At 43.8% G+C, this 15,557-nt stretch overlaps 1 long non-coding RNA gene across 6 annotated transcripts in view; it reads right to left on the reverse strand.

Annotated features, from left to right (window-relative positions):
* LOC143842954 (uncharacterized) overlaps positions 1-15,557 on the reverse strand; it is a 461,327-nt gene that overhangs the window by 109,481 nt on the left and 336,289 nt on the right. The window lies entirely within an intron of this gene.

Consider the following 15,557-nt stretch of genomic DNA (forward strand, 5'->3'; position numbering starts at 1 on the left):
CCACCAAATTAAATATATATATATAAATATTATTATTACTATTTCTTCACAGTATTTCTGTGCCTTGTCTTCAGAATGTCGAATGAGGTGGCTTACAATTGAAAACCACAGTATAAGAAGCAAGCCATTAAACTTAGCCAACTTAAAAGCAATGCAGGACAGTGGGTTTGTCAACCTCCAGGTAGGGCCTGGAGATCACCTCCAGACTATAGAGGTCACTTCCTCTAGAATGATGGTATTTTACCCATCTGAGGTATTTCCCCCTCCCCAAACCTCATGCTCCTAAGGCTTCATCCCCAAATCTCCAGGTTTTACCTAACTGTTAAAATAAGGTGATAACACCCCTGAATTAAATGCCTGGGTAAAAAGTTGTATTTTAGCCCCGCACTTAAAAAGAAGGTTAAGTACTTGCCAAGGCCACCACCACCACGGAGCACAGTTGCCAACCTCCAGGTGGTTTCTGTGGATCTTCCGCCATTACAACTGATCTCCAGGTGACAGAGATTTTTTTTTAATTTATAACTACAGCTGGAAAATGACCAGTTTGGAAGGTGGACTCCATGGTATCATACTCCATTGAAGCCCCCCCTTCCCCAAACACTGCCCTCCTCATTCTCCAACCCCCGAATCTCCATGTATTTGCCAACCCAGAGCTGCCAACCCAACCATGGAGGAAGTACCAAAGGTAAGGTGGCAACCCAGAAAATTCCCTGTCTCTTGTTGCCACCTACCTCCGTTCGGAAGATTCGGCCACCAAGAGCAGGATTTGGGAGGCAGTTTTTGTATGTATGTATGGGAGGCAGTTTTTGTATGTATGTATGTATGTATGTATGTATGTATGTATGTATGTATGTATGTATGTATGTATGTATGTATGTATGTATGTATATGTATAAATGTATATATGTATATAAAAAGGTAAAGGTATCCCTGGTGCAAGCACTGGGTCATGTCTGACCCTTGGGGAGACGCCCTCTAGTGTTTTCTTGGCAGACTCAATACGGGGTGGTTTGCCAGTGCCTTCCCCAGTCATTACTGTTTACCCCCCAGCAAGCTGGGTACTCATTTTACCAACCTCGGAAGGATGGAAGGCTGAGTCAACCTTGAGCCGGCTGCTGGGATCGAACTCCCAGCCTCATGGTCAGAGCTTTCAGACTGCATGTCTGCTGCATTACCACTCTGCGCCACAAGAGTCTCTCTCTCTCTCTCTCTCTCTCTCTCTCTCTCTGTATGTATATATATATATGGCATATATATATATGGCATATATGTATATATGCCATATATATATATGCCAGTTGACCTGTAATACTTTAATTTGGAGTCTCTTTTTTTAAATTGGAACTAAGTGTGTAAGCTCTAGAGGGGTCTGACTAACTTCTGAAGGACACACAGCTAGAATGGATATTTCTCTTTTCTGTCTTGTTAACAAGTATATAAATAAGAGGAGGCTTCAGTAATTGGCTCAGAGTTACTAATGAATTAATTAACTTCAGTCTATTTTACCTAACCTTTAATAATAAGAGTCTCTCCCTCCTCCCCTGCCTTTTTGGTCTAGAATAGGCCTGACAGGCTGGAAAAAAACAGACGTACAGCAGAGCTCTTGAAAATTAATGAGAAACGAGGAAAGAATCAATGTACATTCTGCTTGCAGAGGGCTGACACAAAAAGGACACAATAAACCATGAACAAACACAGTCAGTTTAAAAAAATAGGTTAGAAAAAGTGAGCAAATTCAATTATAGAAGTAATTAGAAGATATAGGGCACGGCTGCCGTTTGGGACTGTGCCAGAAAACATGAATTAATACGAGTGAATAGAAAGCGCCCATGTAGTAATTAAGAGGCAATCACCTATGGCAATGAATACCTGAAAACAGGCTGGGGGGGGAACCCTAATAATTCAGTGATCAAAAATATTTTTAGATGATTAATAGGGCATATTTGCTTTAAAAGACTAATTTTAGGAAAGATATCAAGACAACACACAGTTTGTTCCTCGTGGCATTTTTATAGCTAATTAAATTTTATAATTTGCAGCGATGTTCAAGAGCATTAGCTAAAAAACACAGGGAACAATGCTAGTTTTATTAGTTCTTTGCAATAGCTGCCCTCAAATCAATAGCTCAAACCAGCTCCATTTTCTTTAAGCACATATGCACGTGCGTTCATAGAATCAGACAATGTGGTGCACCCCCCCCCAATAATCTGAATTATTGCTTGGAATAAGATAATTTGCCACATCTTCCATCTTACCTTTAAAAAAGCAAATGAATCTCTGTTTTCTTCAGTTACCATAACCATTCCACATATTACTTTCTTTAGCTATCTATTTAAAACATCACATACACTCAAAGAAATACAAAGTACGACTGCAATGAACACTTGCCAATGCATGTATCAAATCCAACTAGCCAGGGGCTTATGGTGGGAGGAAGCTTCCTGCTAACTGTACACTATCTAGAATATCAGTATATACTTGACACATCTCCAGCATGTGGCTGCCTAACCTTCCCTTGAAAACCCCCAAGGAAAGAGGTTTTATACTACTGACTCCTTAGACAGCGTATTCGCTGAACAGTTTTTAGAATCTTTTTCATGAAGCCCCGTCGGTTTACATGTCATCAATGAAATGGCAATGAGATTTGTATACGAACTACATTTGTTTGCATCGTTCTGGACTCCATAGAAGACAAAACAAATTTAAAAATGGGAGGCGTATTTTGACTCTGAATTATATAAAAATCAAGATTTTATACTGGAACTCTGCAAGTAATTCTTCTTGGCTGCTCTCTTTACATTTGCATGGCTGAGGAGGCCTTTGTTTTTATAAGCAAAAGTGCTCTGTGAACTGATTCTCAAATTTAAAGAGTTCCAGAGGACACTTCCATGCAGGCATACACAAAACTGTTTTGGCAAAGAGGAAAATAGTGCTCCAATTAATCTTTAGTGTTGCTGCAGCTTAACCCTCTGTTCATCATACTATTTAGTCTGTCCCAGAGTCATTTTATGTACTTACAATTCTGAGTAGGATCTTGTATGTGTTTTAAAACATGAGAAAGGAATTCAGTCTAAAAAGTAACATGAAAGTTGGCTTTACACGTAGTATACTTATTCTAAATAGACCTATATAATCAATCGAGTTTGATGAGATTTTAGTATGGGATTTTATTTATAATGAGAAAAACATAAAAGAAACAAACCTAATTGTCTTCACTCTTGACCCACAGCTGCCACTGACTACCATCTTCCTCACATAACTCTCAGATAATACCATATGTGTCATCAGTAATTCACAGGAGATGTGACATCATATGGTGTCATTAGTAATTCACACCACAGAGGAAAGAGTTTGTGCACATGTGAAAATCTTTCCAGGCACCCATTTTACCTTATCAATATAATTTCATTTGCAGAGACTAAGGCTGCAGTGAGTATCACTGAATGAAATGGGTCTTATTTTCAAGTAGACATGCTTAGGCTTGCTCACTAAACATCACTGGGGACCTGATATAAGTATGTGGTGGCACTATCAAGGGGTTAAATACTCAATTCAATCCACAAGGATCTCTCTCTTCTGGAAACGAGATTCTCTGTTTCAGAGGCAGCCCTAGTTCGCCTCTTGCAGCAAAACCAAAGGGAATCTTGTGGCACTTTCAAGATTAACACATTCCCTGAGGTATAAATTTTCGCAAGGTAACTTCATCAGACATAGCACCACAAAATTTGAGCCCGTTGGCACCTTTAACCAACAAAGATTTATTCAAGGTGTGAGCTTTGCACACAAAAGGTGTATTGGACTCAAATTTTGTTGTGCTACTTCAGACCAACACAGCTATGCCCTTGAATTCATCAGATGTAGGACATTCCCCAACGGTTATGTACCATGCTGTTCTGTAGACAAGGAAGGTGTTATGCAATTTCCACTTGTGACTCAAAAAGAGATCGATTAGCATGCAGCGCATATTTAAATGTGTAGATAAATGCCACCTAACCCGTTAGTTGCAAGATGCTATGGGGCCGACAATATGTGCTTGATTCCTCTAGAATCGGATGACTGGAATGGCTGGAATCCATCAGAACAAAACGTCACCCAATATCATCACCCAGCTTCAACAGTACTCCAAATTGACTAAAGATGACACAAAGTTGTTTGCTTGTTTGTGCAGCAACGGAGGTTTTTTTAAAGAAATTCAGGCAATTTTGTATGGGCATCAACTACTACCATAAGCAGTTGATCTTCAAGGGTTCCTGCAATGATCTACATATATTGAACAGATAGCCACAGTGTTGTTGACCAGAACCTTTGGTTTCCACTGAATGCAACAGTTGACCCTGCTTAATGAGAATGAGGTGACGTATAACAGAGTTTTTCACTTCCCTGCTCAATGCCTTTCTGAATTCTGGGTCTGTTTCTCCAAGCAATAACCTCATTTGCACAAGGCCAAAATGGTTCTCACAAAGGTCATGCAGACTATAAAAACAGAGATTTCTTGGTAATGTCTCAAAATGTTAACATTTCATTCTCCTTAAATTGCAACCCTTATTTATTGGGTATTCACATCACTGTGATGTAAAGGCATAACTTGAGCGCTGTAACCTGTAGGATTGTACTTTTTACAAGGAAAAGACCATTGTCCTGAACACAGTCTCTCTTTTGATAGGCAACCTATCCATGTGGCAAAAATATCATCCAAAATTTCCTTGGTGTGAATTTGGTATCTTAGGAGGTATAAGAATCTGGAAGTATTACCATGTGTAATTTCATTCTAGCCTTGAAAGGTGACCACAACCATGCTCACTGGTGTAAAGGAATCACCCTGCTCTCATCCAGCAATGCTAAGCAGTGATCAGGGATCAAGCAGGAACACTAAGGGCATTCCGCACTCGTCCAAAATAGCACAATGGTTACGAATTGAAATCGCTACAGTTTTGCCATTATGCACAACGTTGTTGACAATCTGCAACACTCCTGAAACCGATCCGCAAAAGGCGCTTCGTTGTAGCGCTTTCAGGGAAATCCCAAAAAGTGGATTCACCGTCCGGAAAGCGCTACACTCTTGCAACCAATCAGCAACACCAGCGAAAAAGTTCTGTGCGTTACCGTTGTTGCGGTTTCTGCAAAGTCCCGCCCCCTAGCTCTCTCCTCCGATCTTCCGGCGAAGCGATCGCCATTTTTTTTTCTCCGAGCGAGCGGAGATAAACGCACCGGCGAGCCTTCGTTTACCCAGCGAGGCTTCCCTGGCTGCAGAGCTGTTTTAAATCACTAAGCACGAAACAACACACAGCCCCATTTGCCGGTTTATTTTCCCTTTATTTTTTACTGTATTTTCGGCTGAAAATCGCACCCGTGCCGGGGAGGTTATTTTTTTTCCACTCGTGGGGAGCGTGGCAACGATGAAATGGCAGCTCAAACACCACCTGCTACCTAGATGGGTCTCTCGGTTGCAACAAATCAACGCAGATTCGTTGCAACGTGGTTTTTTTTTTAACTTCCTTAAAGGGAAAGGGGCTTTTTGGGATCATGATAATGGCCGCCCATTGGCTGCTTGACAGCCAGGGGCAGGACGAGCTCGGCAATATCGCTTCCTGGCTAGCGATTTTTGCAGAGACCGGAAACCTGTGGGAAACGATAGAAACGCAACTGGATTCCGGTATGCATAACGACGAATTCCACAATTTAAAATGGCGTTTTTTCGTCCCGCAACCAATTTGCCACATAGATCCTGGTGCGGAATGGCCCTAAATGTTCCCCATACGTATAGGCACGCAGCTCCTGTACACCAAAAATAATCTTCAAGGATTCTCGTTTTAATCTTTTCAGTCGCATTGCGAGTGTATGAAGCGACAGCATTTGGTGTCTCTGTTGCACCTTGAAAAGTGTGCAAGCAAAGAGTTTCACCTCTACACAAGAAACATCACAGGCTAGTTGCAAAGGAAGAGAACAGTCAAAATACATGAGCACTTTGGTTGAAGTAAAGCTCAAATGGCTTTGTGCACCCTTTGATCCATTTCATTTCCCTTTTGCCTTTGCTGGCGGAGGAGGAAGCAGTAGCAGCTAAATAAGATAATGGTTGAGTTTAATTCTCCTGGGCTACAGGTATTTAAGTGCAGGGCAGGCTCACAGATGTGAGCCCTTGGGAGCCAGCTGAAGGGCAAGAACCCAAAGGCCATGTCCTAGAGTTGGGGTGGGGGGAATATCTGGAAGAAAGGGAGGGAATGAGAGAAAGGAAGACTGACTCTATGATCAGAAGCCCCTTCCCCCTTTTTCTCTTTGTTGCTTTTATTGATTTTGCATTGTAAGATGCTTTGGGTCTGCACCAGGCAGAAAAGTAGGAACTGAATGAATGAATGTTTGAATGAATGAATGAATGAATTCAAGTGTAATGTCCACATAACAGAGAAATCTAGTAGGATTTTATCATGCTAGTTAAGAAGCTGTTTTGTTGTACCTCACCTTTCACTACCTGAAGGAGTCTCAAAGAGGCTTACAATTGCCTACCCTTCCTCGCCCTACCCTGCAAGATAGGTGAGGCTAAGAGACCTCTAAGACCGTTTCCGCACTACGAATTTGGCTGCCCTGGCTCCCATTCAGGAGCATGAATCCGGGGTGGATGAGGTCCACTGAGTCAAATGCTCCCCTGTGTGGGAGCAGGAAGAGGCAGAGCAACCTGCCCTGTCTCAAACTCCAGCCTGCAGCCTGGCATGGAAATGGCCTGAAAGAACAACTAATGGCCCAATATCACCCAGCTGGCTGCTTGTGGAGGAGTGGGGAACCAAACTCGGTTGTCCAGTTTAGAGGCCTTCACTTTTAACCAGGACATCAAGCTGGCTCTTAAGTGGCACTAAGAAGGCACGCAGCTGTGAAACACTGCCTGTAGCTATGCTTAAGGGATTGCATTCTCATTGTCAGATGATCTCTTCAGTGCCAGATCAGATATGGTCAGCGAGTTCTGCAAAGGAAGCTCCCAATAATTTCCCCCCCTTTAAAAAGTAGACGTGCTGGCCTCCAATTTAGACTGTGGCTTTGGGGCAGGGGAGGGCTTTTAAAACTTCCCCCCAAGCCATTTTCTTTGCCATTATTTATTAAGAACACTTGAGCCTGCCTGCCCTTATAATCCCCCAAAAGCATTAAGATATTTAGGCAACATCTGCTTAGGGAAGGTCCCCAGCATGAAGGAGGTGAAATTGGCCTTGACCAGGGACCTGGGAGTGCATTCCTGGTGGAATGAACTCCGCGGAGAGATCAGGGTCCTTAGGGACTTAAATCAGATTGGCAGGGACTACAGGATGGGCCTATTCCACCAGGTTTATGGCCAAGGCCTGAAATAACATCCATCAAGAAAATCTGGCCACACTACTGTGGAGGGAGAGGAGAGATGGAGGATTGGCTCCCCCTTGCCACACACATCCCGCTTGGGAAGTTTAGTTGGGGAGCAGTGTCAGATTGTAAATGTTTTAATCTTTAACCTGTATTTGGCTTTCAATGCTGTTACCCACTCTGAGCAATATGGAAGGGCAGGATAAAAATTAAGAACAATATATTATTGTTGTTAAAAACCAGTCAAGGTAAGTTACAGTGATAACTCACAAATCATCAATCTTTTAAAATAACCCAAACGGCAATTAAAGGACAAAATACCTTATTGCTATATTAAAATATTTTCCAATACAATATCTAGATCCCACCTTTCTCCTGAAATTCAAGGTGAATAAGACGATGCTAGCATGGCATTAAGAAGCAGCAAAACATCATTACAAATATACACAATAAAACACAACAGCCTTATTTTTAAAGTTTCAATATATTTCCCCACCATGGACAATAACAGCCTTAAGAAAAAAGCCTTCTAATGGGGGATAGAGATGCGTTCCTTCCTGAAAACATACAAAGACAATACACTTTGAACTTCCTCAAGAAGTCTTTTCCAAAGAATCAGTGCCAGGATCAAAATAGATCTAGAAGAAGAAGAAGAAGAAGAAGAAGAAGAAGAAGAAGAAGAAGAAGAGTTGGTTCTTATATGCTGATTTTCCCTACCAGGAGTTTCAAAGCGCCTTCTTCTCCCCACAACAGACACCCTGTGAGGGAGGTGAGGCTGAGAGAGCCCTGATATCACTGACGAAGAAGAAGAGTTGGTTCTTATACGCCACTTTTCTCTACAAGAAGGAGTCAAAGTGGCTTACATACGCCTTCCCTTTCCTCTTCCCACAACTGACCCCCTGTGAGGGAGGTGAGGTGGAGACAGCCCTGATATTCCTGCTTGGTCAGAATAGCTTTATCAGGGCTGTGGCGAGCCCAAGGTCACCCAGATGGCTGCATGTGGGGGAGCAGGGAATCGAACCTGGCTCACTAGATTACAAGTCCACGCTCCAAACCACTACACCAAGTGGCACATTTAGATTCATTCTCAAATTTTACATTTGTACTATACTTTTTGTATCATAGACAAAATGTGATTATACCCAGAATGAAACTTTGCTGGTCTTAAAGGTGCCCCAAGACTCAAACCTTGTTCTGTTGCTTCAAACCAACACAGGCCCCAACTGAATCTACTATGTACATGGGTTTATGACTGACAATGATTTACATACCAACTATATAATTTTCTCCAATCCAAGCCTTAGAACTATTAACTGGTCTTCTAAAGGAATTTGAAACAATTTGATAGGTGTCCTTAGGAAAGATGGACACAGAAGGTCAAGTATTTAACATAGTCCTATAAGGCAGTGGTCCCCATCATTTTTATCACCGGGGACCAGTCAACGCTTGACAATTTTACTGAGGCCCGGGGGGGGGGTAGTCTTTTGCCAAAGGATGTCGCCGCCTGAGCCCCTGCTCCACTTGCTTTACCGCTTGCGCCCCTGACTTCCTGCCACCCTCTGGGGGGCGCTGCCAGCAGCAGCTGCACAGTGCCACGCCAAGGGGGAGCCCCAACCATGGCGGCCACTGGAGTGCACCAAAGGTGAGCCGGTGGCAGAGTGGCAGGGTAGTCCCCAAGGCAGCAACTGGGGAGGAGAAGCCGTGGCCTGGTACCGACTGATCTACGGTCCGGTACCGGTCACCGGACTGGGGGTTGGGGACCACTGCTACACGGAACTCTGTTACATCAGGGAAGGTCAAAATGTTTTATTTTAATGCCAGTTCCAGCTAATACATCTAAGGTAGGGTCTTTAGTGTTATGTCCTTTCAGATACAAAACAGTCATAGGAGTGTTCTAGGTTGGTAAGCAGTATAGCAGGTCATTTAAATATATTGTTTCTTTTAGAACTGCCTATAGATTTATTCACATTAAGTTCCTGGTAATCCTTTTCTGCAGTTTCCATGGCTCAAATAATCTCCCTGGCCTTTGTCAGCATCAGTGCTCGGATAGCTAATAACTTTTCCATATCTCGTCTCATAATTATGCAAATCTACAAGAAATTGGCCTCTAATAGTGCAATCCTAAACACAATTATACCCTTCTAAGTTGATTGAAGTCAAAGGGGCTTAGAAGGGCGTTAACGCTGCTTAGAAGTGCACTGTGAAGGTATAATTTAATATTTGATCAAATTTGCAGTATTCCTGCAGGCAGCCACCAACTGTATGACTGAATCTCCGCTTTTCTGATGCTTCTGATAACATCGGTCCTGTTCTGCCATCACAGACATGATAGGAGAAAAATAATTTTACATAGTTGTGACATCTGAATACGTAACGTTTCCAGGAAGTGTTGAGAAGAACATTTTACACACCATCACGGGCAGGTTTTTGCAAAAGAGAAATACGACTTGTAGCTTCCTCTGGAGTTAGGTTTCCTTTGGCAGCCAGACACTGTTCCAGGTTTCTAGGTTCACCGTCTTATCTCCTGCAGCAGAAGGGGTTTGGGAGGGGCTCTTCATATAATACATTCTGTCCCTGTAGCCAAGTATCCAAGCAGGTCAAAAGGTCTTCATTTCCAGATGTAATGTAAGTAAGTCTCTTGAATTTATAAACAATTCCCAAGGAAACACACAGCAACCCAACAGCCCATGTTAAATTTGATTTGACTGCAGTGGATGCCCAACAAAAATTAGGAAGTAAACTGCCATGTAACGTAATATGTAAGGGGACAGTGGTTTCCAAGCACTTCTTGAGTCGTGCTGAACATTAAAACAGATGCAACCCCAACAGTATTGCCCATCTTCAAGACATGGTTTCTGTCCGTAAAAGCAGGGAGGGGGCAGGACCATTTTGCTCTGTTAGGAAGCATTCACCAGGACCAGCAGTAACCACTAGGCAACTTGTTACCATGCTATTTACTGAGGCCCAGCTGCTTGCTACTGTTTAATAACATCTACTCCTAGAGTTGCCAGCCTCCAGGTGGGATCTGGCGATCCTCTGGAATTACAGCTAATATCCAGACTACAGGGATCAATCCTGCTGGAGAAAATGGATGCTTTGGAGCGTGGACTGTATGGCATGGCACCTCACTGAGGTCTCTTTACTCTCCAGGCCACATCCCCAAATCTCTAGGAGTTCCCCAACCTGAATCTGGCAACCCTATTCAACCCTCACAAAAGCTGGTGTTGAGCAGATCACAGAACAGAATCATAGAGTTGGAAGGGGCCGTAAAGGCCATCTAGTCCAACCCCCTGCTCAACGCAGGATTAGCCCAAAGCATCCTAAAGCATCCAAGAAAAGTGTGTATCCAACCTTTGCTTGAAGACTGCCAGGGAGGGGGAGCTCACCACCTCCTTAGGCAGCCTATTCCACTGCTGAACTACTCTGACTGTGAAATTTTTCCCCCTGATATCTAGCCTATATCGTTGTACTTGAAGTTTCAACCCATCACTGCATGTCCTCTCCTCTGCAGCCAACGGAAACAGCATCCTGCCCTCCTCCAAGTGACAACCTTTCAAACTCCTAAAGAGGGCTATCATGTCCCCGCTCAACCTCAACCTCCATTTCTCCAGCAGTGATCAAATTCGGATCTGGGATACCCAAGTTCAGAAGCCCTCTCTGACTGATGCTTCAGGTGCCCACTGGGGAGAAAGGTGGGATACAAGTGAAGTAAATAAAAAATAAATGTAAGTGAAGATGAGAGCATCTAAAAGATGGGTTGTCTGGTGAGTAGAAACAAAGAAGGAAGCAGGGAAATGGCAGACAATATGGGGGCTTCCAGGAGGAGGGAAACTGGAGCTAGTGTGGGAAAGAGCATATGGGGGAAAGTTGTACCTTGCAAGTACTGGTAGGCATCATGCAACTGGGCCAGACTTTGTCCAAGGATATGTAGGGTTCGGAAATTCCTGGAGACTTGGTGGTAGAGTCTGAATAAGGCAGAGCTTGGAGAGAGGACCTCAGAGGGGTATAATGTCATACAATTTGCCCTCTCAAAGGAACTGAACTCTGTAATCTGGAAATCAGTTGAAATTGCAAAATCTCTAGACCCCATCTGGAGGTTGTCAGCTCTAGAGGAGAGGCTGCTGGGGAGAGGCAAGGACATCTGAAGACAAAGAGGCAGAGGAATGTAGGTTGGCTGGTGGGAGAAGGGAGAGGCTATTAGAGCTTTCAGGAAAGGGAAACAGCAGGGAGAGGAAAATGACATGCTGCCTGCAAGACAAATAGCTGCCCCAAAAACAGGGTTTTGCAGCCCTCAGGTGTAAGAGAGTTACAATCCCAGGCAGCAATCCTATTATGCATACTTAGGTCAAAGCCAGTCAACCCAAACAAATGCTTGGCGGCTGCTGCTGTCTGTCAGAGGCGCCACCCCTCTGGGACTCCTCTTATTCCCAGGTAGCAACAAGGGAGGATGTGAGCTGTATAGCCTGGGCTGGTTATGGCCTTCCAGATCTGTGCCTCTGCCACCAGGTGGGTTCCAAAGACACTGGCTTGATATCAAGCTCATTGTGCTCCAAGATGACAAGAACCCAGGTGGACACCATGGGTGTAACTTCTGCTTGTCGTCCCCTTGCAGATTCATGATGCTTCTGCCCAGGTCCGATACAAGCTCCAGGTCAGCCGGCCAGCCTCTGGAATTTGCTTTGCCATCAGCTTGCACCATCATGGGAGGATGCAACAGGTGTGGCTTGTGCCCACCATGAGCTTCAAGATTCACACCATTTGAGGCAGCAAAATATCTTAAGTCTGTCCTGTTTTGCACGGTGAAGAGGGGAGATAAATATATATATTTCATAGATATATTTCAAATATATATATATCAAATTTTTTACCATTTAGAAACCTCTGAAACATTCTTCAGGCTTCAAGAAACCCCAGAAATGGCATGGTTATGCAGAATGTGGTTAGGGGGTATATCTGTGCACATGCTCACCCTGGGGGCCTCCCCACCCCCTCCAGGCCCATCACTGACCTTTTTTTTGGGGGGGGGTTATCATGACCATAAAAAGAGCCTCTTGTGGCGCAGAGTGATAAGACAGCAGACATGCAGTCTGAAGCTCTGCCCATGAGGATGGGAGTTCAATCCCAGCAGCTGGCTCAAGGCTGACTCAGCCTTCCATCCTTCCGAGGTTGGTAAAATGAGTACCCAGCTTTCTGGGGGGTAAACGGTAATGACTGGGGAAGGCACTGGCAAACCACCCCGTATTGAGTCTGCCATGAAATCGCTACAGGGCGTCACCCCAAGGGTCAGACATGACCCGGTGCTTGCACAGGGGATACCTTTACCTTTATCATGACCATATATGGCATGTCTTTTGTCTTGGCTTCCTAACTGGAGTGCCATTTTCTTTGAGCTTCCATAGAATCATAGAAACATAGAATAATAGAATCATAGAGTTGGAAGGGACCTCATGGGTCATCTAGTCCAACCCCCTGCACTATGCAGGACACTCACATCCCAATCGCTCATCTACTGTAACCTGCCACCCCCTTGAGCCTTCACAGAATCAGCCTCTCTGTCAGATGGCTCTCCAGCCTCTGTTTAAAAATCTCCAGAGATGCAGAACCCACCACCTCCCGAGGAAGCCTATTCCACTGAGGAACCGCTCTCAGTGTCAGGAACTTCCACACTACATTATGATGGAATTGTCCTGCTTACAGGCTTTCCTTCAGTAGGTTTTTCTCGTTCGGCTTTACTGTAATCTTTTTGGAAAGAACACAACCCAAGTATATTAGCATGCCCTCTGGAAGAATGGAGAGCATTCTCCCACCATGCAATGGTCCTGCCCAAACTGGTGGCATTTCCCTGCCTCCTCATTTCCCCTGCCATGCCACCAGAGGGCCTTATGAATTTTTAAAAATTAGTTAACAGTATAGTGTTATCATGCAATAGTAGTACCACGTTATATTGCCAGTTATCTATTTCAAGTTTTAATAATTTCATTACAGTGCAATAGAATTTCATTACAGCACAAAGATTAAAAAAGAAAAAAAAGAACAGGGGCAGCACGTCACACCGCAGCCATAATGACCATGTCTTAAAAGTTAATGAGGAGTCACTGCAGAATACAAATAGATTAAAAGTTTTAAAGTATCCAGAAAACTCTCACATGTGGACACTCTGCCACTGAAGTGCATGCCTCTGGATTTGCAATGAAGGCAACACAGAAAATGATCCCCATGTGGAGACAGCTTGGGACATTTTTAGTTCTTTTGAAACTCAAGTCACAAAGAGATCCTTGTAACTGCAGCCAACAATCCAAATCAAGGCACAGGTAAAACGATACACTGAACTATGGATGTTCCACATCAGTCCTAGACAGAGAACTGTTGTGTTCAAATGGTCCAGAATGCCTTTTAATCCAACCTATTGCCTAACTGCCTGCTTAGTAGCCCTGAGACAGGTTGTTCTGTGGAATCCTGCTATAGGCAGAAAGATGCTGTACTGCAGAGGTGTTTACAGAGCAGTTACTCTGTCAAGCATAAAATCTCCCTGAGAAAAGAGGCTTTCTCGACTCTAAATGAAGAAGAAGAAGAAGAAGAAGAAGAAGAAGAAGAAGAAGAAGAAGAAGAAGAAGAAGAAGAGTTGGTTCTTATATGCCACATTTCTCTAGCAAAGGAGTCTCAAAGCAGCTTACAGTCGCCTTCCCTTTCCTCTCCCCACAACAGAAACCCTGTGAGGGAGGGGAGGCTGAGAGAGCCCTGATATTACTGTGGAAGAAGAAGAGTTGGTTATTACATGCCGCTTTTCTCTACCCGAAGGAAGGGAAATGTTAATCTTCAGTTCACAATGAAAACGAAAGTATATAAAATTACAGAAGAATACACACACACACACACACACACACACACACACACACACACAAAAGGACTGCTTTATATGAAAGGTTGCCAACCTCCTGGTGGTGGCTGGAGATCTCCTGGATTGCAACAGAGATCAACAGAGATCAACTAATCTGGAGGAAGTGGCCACTTTGGAAGGTGGACTCTATGCCATTACACTCCATGGAAGCCCCTCCTCTCTTCAAGGCCCCATGCAGTTTGGGCCCAGTGTACCTGAGAGACTGCCTCCCTGCCTATACCCCCCAAAGAGTTTTGCGCTCTGCCACTTCCAACTGGCTATGGATCCCTGGCCCCAGAGAAGCGCGCCGGTTCTCAACAAGGGCCAGAGCCTTCTCGGTCCTGACCCCCACCTGGTGGAACGAGCTCCCCGAGCAGATCAGAGCCCTGCCTGGCCTTCCACAGTTCCACAGGCCCTGCAAAAGGGGGCTCCTCCACCAGGCATTCGCTTGAGGCCGACCATCTCAGAACACCTGCTGGTCCCCCCAGACTCCCTCCCAAGACTGCAATAACTGACCTCCCAATATTGTTGTTATTTATACTACTAATGTTCCTATAGATTATTAAGATGATTATTGGAAATAATGAGGTACTGAACTGTCATAATGTTTTGAAAGTTGTTTGAATGTTGTTCATATGTTCCATGTAAAGTTAGATAATGTTTCAATGTAAACTACCCAGGGCTGCAAATACTGGGCGGTATAAAAATCCAAATAAAATAAAAATAAATAAAAAATAAACTCCACCCTCCAAAGGCTCCACCTCCAAATCTCCAGGTATTTCCCAACTCAGAGCTGGCAACTCTATTTATATGTATTTATTTATTCAGCGATGGAATCCTTTCCCATCCTGTAGGTCAAATCTACCATGCTTTTAAATGACCCCACCAGGCTTTCACCCCAGAGCAGAACATTTTGACTGCTGGCATGGTTTATATCAACAAGCAGCAGCTAAAGATTTCTACATGCCTCGCTCTAACTGTATTCTCTCTCTATCCTAAGGATAGATTCCAGTGGGCCGCCAGTGGTCTGAAGTAGCACAACAAAATCAGAGCCCAGTAGCACCTTTATGACCAACAAAGATTTCTTCAAGGTGTGAACTTTCGAGGGCAAGCACTCTTCCTCAGACTATATAAATCTAAATAAATAAATAAATAAATAAATAAGAACTCCTTACATGACCGTGGGAATATACAGCAAAAATTAATTCTGTTACATTAGTAAACAGCATGCTAAATCCACTGCAGCAAATGGGTTTAGAAGAGCACAACTCTGTTCTCTGTTTAGGGTTGCACTATTATTGTAGCAGCAGTATCAGAACTTATAGGAATGTTAGGTATAGTCGCCACATATGCCACAGAA

Source organism: Paroedura picta, chromosome 8, assembly GCF_049243985.1.
Source record: "Paroedura picta isolate Pp20150507F chromosome 8, Ppicta_v3.0, whole genome shotgun sequence".
NCBI lineage: Eukaryota > Metazoa > Chordata > Lepidosauria > Squamata > Gekkonidae > Paroedura > Paroedura picta.